General features: G+C 33.7%; 1 pseudogene; it reads left to right on the forward strand.

Moving 5' to 3' along the window:
* The first annotated feature begins 1404 nt into the window (after window positions 1-1404).
* On the forward strand, window positions 1405-2236 carry LOC133300775 (nuclear transcription factor Y subunit C-1-like; annotated as a pseudogene).
* The last annotated feature ends 3246 nt before the right edge of the window (window positions 2237-5482 follow it).

Below are 5482 nucleotides of genomic sequence, written 5' to 3' on the forward strand. Positions count from 1 at the left end.
TAATAAGGGGCTTAGATGACAAAACCCTTCAATAAAATAATATAGATTAAAAAATTAATATCAAAATATAATAAAGTACAAGATCTGAATCATTGGAGAATGTAATAAAGTACAAGATCGGAATCATTAAAAAAATCTTGCATTAAAAGCAAAATCAACATCTTTCAAAGCTCGTAATTAGTATAAATCGAATTCATCAAGTTTATAACTTCATGCCTATCTTGAACACCCTCTCCTAAAATCAACATACTTATCTCACTCTCACTTTGGAGCAAACTAAGGTATATTTTGTTATCTGCTTCACTACACTAGTCTTGTTACTTGTGTTGCTTGTGTCATGGGTATGTGAGAAAGTCCTTTTTACCAAAAAAAAAAAAAAGTGAGAAAGTCCAAAGACACCATAGAGATAAGAATGAAAGAAATGGATTAAATGATACTTGTTTCTTGTACTACAAACACAGTCCGGTATGCAGCTTAGCTATTTATGTTTTTAACCTTGTGTTATGCTAACTAAGCTACTTAATCAAATGCTCAATTTTTCAGCTTTCTTACATTCTCACGGATGAGTCCACTGATAACTCTAGGCAATAAGAAGACTTTAAACCATGAGGACCTTCCACTCCTTGCTAGCAATGACAGTGTGACAGTGTTAAAAGAGTGACCACTCTTTAGCTTGTTTGTGAAGTGTTAATCTTCTCAACATGGCATGGGATTCTTTTTTCATGTTTGTTTGCATTCACATACACATGTGCTTCTTATGTTGGACCCTGTCTTACTGACTTCCTTGTCCAATACCTTAATGGGGAGATTATTAAGCTCACTGTATTATTATATAAATGTCACAAAAATTAAACTGAGAGTGAGTTTAGATGTCACCAGGTTGAGTAAAGAAAGTACCCTAACACATACAATTAAACTGAGATCGATTATGTTGATCGAACGGTTATATTTATTTCCATCTTTGTATGGTCGTGATTTTTCAAATTTAATACTTTATATTTATTTTCACCTTTGCATGGTTATGATTTTTCATATTTAATGCTTTTACTTTAAATTTAATACTTTATATTTTTTTCAGCTTTGCATGGTTATGATTTTTCATATTTAATGCTTTCACTTTAAATTTGAAAAATCACGACCATACAAAGATGGAAATAAATATAACTGTTTGATCAACATAATCGATCTAACGGTGAAATTAATTGGTAGTAACATGATAGTAACACAACTTGATTGTTACAATATCATTTCCCATGTTATTATTTTATTAATAAATCCTTAAAATAAAAATAAAAATAATAAAAAACCTTATCCAATTTACATAATTTCTTTCCATTCAATTTTCCAATCACCAATACTTTTGTGGGTGAGTGTGTGTCTCTTTCTCTCACCCTTGGATCAAAATCAAACCCTGGAAAACCATCCATTTGGGGGAGAAATGGAGAACAACAACCAGCAAGTGCAATCCCAATCAGGTTCATACCCAGCGCAACCCACAGCAGCAGCGGCGACGGCTCTATTCCACCACCTCCTACAGCAACAGCAGCAACAGCTTCAGATGTTCCGGTCGTACCAGCGCCAAGAGATCAAGCACATCAACGACTTCAAGAACCACCAGCTTCCCTTGGCGCGCATCAAGAAGATCATGAAAGCCGACGAAGACGTTCGAATGATCTCAGCGGAAGCACCGATCCTCTTCGCCAAGGCATACGAGCTCTTCATCCTCGAACTCACCATCCGTTCATGGCTTCACGCCGAGGAGAACAAGCGCTGAACCGTCCAGAAGAACGACATCGCCGCTGCCATTATCCGCACCGACATTTTCGACTTCCTTGTTGATATTGTCCCCAGGGACAACATCAAGGACGATACAGCCGCCGCCGCACTTGTTGGTGGCCCCACCGCTAGCGGTGTTCCTTATTACTATCCTCCTATTGGTCAGCCTGCCGGAATGATGATCGGCCGCCCCGCGCTAGACCCCACCACCGGTGTCTATGTTCAGCCGCCTTCCCAGGCGTGGCAGTCCATTTGGCTTAGCGCTGCTGAGGATGGGTCTTATGGGAGTGGTAGGAGCAGTGGACAGGGTAATCTTGATGGACAGAGGTATGTCATTGTAATTGTGGATGTGGATGTGGATGTGGGAATCAAAGTTGAATATAGCTCTTTGTTATATGGAGTGGTTGTTTGCTACTATGTTTACAAGGATCTAATTTTTCTTACTATTATTGTCTTCTAAGCATATTGTCTTTTCAGTTGGGGGAAAATTGTTATGAGCTTGATATTTGTTTTGTTTTGATTTGATACGGACAGGATTTTACTAGCATAGAAGGGGGAACTCACTAAAGGACTTGGTTGTACTTGTACCAATTAAAAAAATTTGGGGCATTAACCATACTAGGGGAAAAAATAAGTCTTTCAGTTGTTTTAGAGTTTCAAGCATTAAAGACATTATATACTGAGGTTGTGATGCTTTTTTATGGAAGGATCAGACAGCATTTACCAACATGTTTGATTGTTTCTTACAGATGCATATCAATTATGATAGTTTGATTAGATTTGTTTCGGGTTGAAACTATGTTTAACAAAAGTTGTGTTGTCCTGTATTTATTATATATATAGATGACGCTGATTTGGATTTGGAATATATAAATACAATGTTCTTTTTATGGGAAAGTTTTTCTTAGAATTTGCAAATTGTAGCATCAATTTGACATATTGACATGATGATATTTTACAAAGGCATATCTTAGAAGTTATATCGTTGATTGTTGACCAATAACTTTGATGGCCTTTTTATGGATTATTATTAACTTAGCCAATTGGTTTACGTATGAAGGTTCCAGAATTGTTTTTATTCATGGAAATCATTTGTGTACCTTTAGACTCTTAGAAGTCATTATCTGAATTAAAATTTAATTTGCATGAGAAATTTATGTTGTTAGTATGTGTCTATTTCAGCTATCTATTTGGATATGATATCTAGATTTAAAACTAGCAAATATGCAGATTTATTAATAACGGACTATAGATGCTTTCGTGTAGCATTTTGGAGTAACGCCCATTGTGATCGCATACCCTCTGAAGAGAGGGTAGAAACCCCTCTTTGCCCCCATCTCTGCATTATCCCAGCAATTTTCTGGGGACAAATGCATAATTCCCCCTTTATCAACCAGATCTTCTTTGTTCTGCCCATCTTCTGTTCGAAACCTTTTGAGACACTGCTCTCTCTCTTGTCTATTTTGTCAATTCGATGCACATCTATTGCTTGTCGGCAGTTTTCTGGCCATTCCCAGCATTCCACTCACCACTACGCTCTCTTTCTCTTGCCACTGCTGTTAATATGTGTCTATTTAATCTATCTATTTGGATATGATATCTAGATTTAAAACTAGCAATTATACAGGCTTATTAATAGCAGGCTATAGTGCTGCTATTATGACATACCATGGTGTTCCGTCCAGCCATTACCCAGCAGTTGTCTTTGGAGTGGCACCTGTTGTGGCCGCGTAGTGGATAACTGCAGCTCTTGCCGCTGTGCCTGTGATGAGTAGGTAAAAACCCCTCTTTGCCTCCATCTCTATGTTGTACCAGCAACTTTGTGGGGGGAAATTCTCAGTAGTCTTCCCCTCCCCTTTAACCAGATCTTCTTTAGCTAGATTTGATTTGTGATTTAAACTCAAAAATTAATTTGAAAAATATGTATTAATAAAGGAAATAATTAAATAAATACTCTAAATATCTAAGGATGAAGGATTACCTGATTTAAATTTAAATTATGTTTGTGAGAAATAAAATATATCAAATGAGATGTCATTGCGTAGATCTCAAAAGTTATGTGGAATCGAAAAAAGAATTACCTGATTTGGATACTCGAGTCAAAAGTTATGACCTTTAGAAGTTTTATGATTAAATCAATTTTTTTTTGGAAAAAAAGTGACACGTGTCAATACCTCATGAGAGACGCTCCATTTGGGCGTCTCCCCTTAGGGTGAGACGCCTCAATGGGGCGTCATATGTGACGCCCAAAAGAGACATCACAGTGGACAATAAATCCGTAATTATTTTCAAAACTGTAATAAATACGTAATTATTTTATTAAAAAACATTAATTAAATTTTTTTGCCAGAATCTATGACAAAACGCTCCAATGTCCTTCTGTCCTTGAAAATTAACAGCTGTATCTTTGTAAGATTTATGGCAGAGTCTCATATGGAAGTGACATAGCCTCCAATTTTGGAAGAAACTTGATATAGTCCTAATCCTATTAGAGTATTTAAGTTGAATATTATAATCGTTAGCAACAATTTTTTCAGAATCTGACCATCTATGGAAGGAACATTAATGTGTGCATACCAGTAGCTTTGTGAATAAGTGTCAATATGAATGAATAGTAGTTTTGAGATTTATCATTTCACCTCCTGTGATTTTAAACTTATCAATTAGACTCACTGTACTGAGATATTTTGTCATTTAACCCCCTATGATTTCAAATTTTTACTTAGACCCCTTTTGGTTACAAAAAATTTCACTTAGACACCTTGTGGTTTAAAAATTAAATATGTTAAAAATTAAATATTTCAAATAAATTTTCTCTCTTTTTTATTTTATATCCTTATGTAACGAATGCATTTATGGTTTAAAAAATATTTCATGTTATTTATTCTGAAATTAGTTTATAAATTATCTTAATTTTTTAAAATATATTTGAAATTAAAAAATATTATTTAAGACAAATTAAATATATATTATCAAAATAAGATATTTACTTTCTTTAGATAATTTTATAGCGATATCGGGTAAAAAATAGATAAAATAAAATATTATTTTATTTGAATTTATTTTCTTTATAAAAATATGTGATATTTTTAAAAAAAACTATTTTTTAAACCCTAAATGCATTAGGTGAGTATATATAAAAAAAGAGAGAATATTTATTTTAAATTTTATTTTTTAAATTTTTTATTTTCGTAACCACAAGGGATTTAAGTAAAAAAAATTTAACCACAAGGTATCTAAGTGAAAGTTTGAAACCACGAGGGGTTAAATGATAAATTTTTTAAGCACAATGGATCTAAGTGATAAGTTTAAAACCACAAGGGGTCAAATGATAAATCACAAAATCACAATGGGTGAAAATAAAATTTTCCCTAAATTTTATTGTTATAGTATTCATTTAAAACTAGTGAATTACCTGTGCCGATGCATGGGAAAAAAAATTGGTTTGTTTGGCATGGTGGGTCGGCCCTCTGGGCCGAACTCATTTTGTCAGTATTTCAAAGGTCCCAAACAGTCATTTTTTTAAATAACAAAACAGTCATTCATTGTTACATTAAAAATATGAAAGAAAATAGGATAATAAAGGTCATATCTTTGAAGATAGATAAGGAAAAGAGACGCGAATAAACAGTCATTTTTTTGTCTTTTTTTTTTGTAATATTTAATTTGTCTTAAATAATATTTTTTAATTTGAGAGATGTATATC

This window comes from Gastrolobium bilobum, unplaced genomic scaffold, assembly GCF_033153095.1.
Source record: "Gastrolobium bilobum isolate Gb01-03AN ecotype WA unplaced genomic scaffold, APGP_CSIRO_Gbil_v1 utg14974, whole genome shotgun sequence".
Taxonomy (NCBI): Eukaryota; Viridiplantae; Streptophyta; class Magnoliopsida; order Fabales; family Fabaceae; genus Gastrolobium; species Gastrolobium bilobum.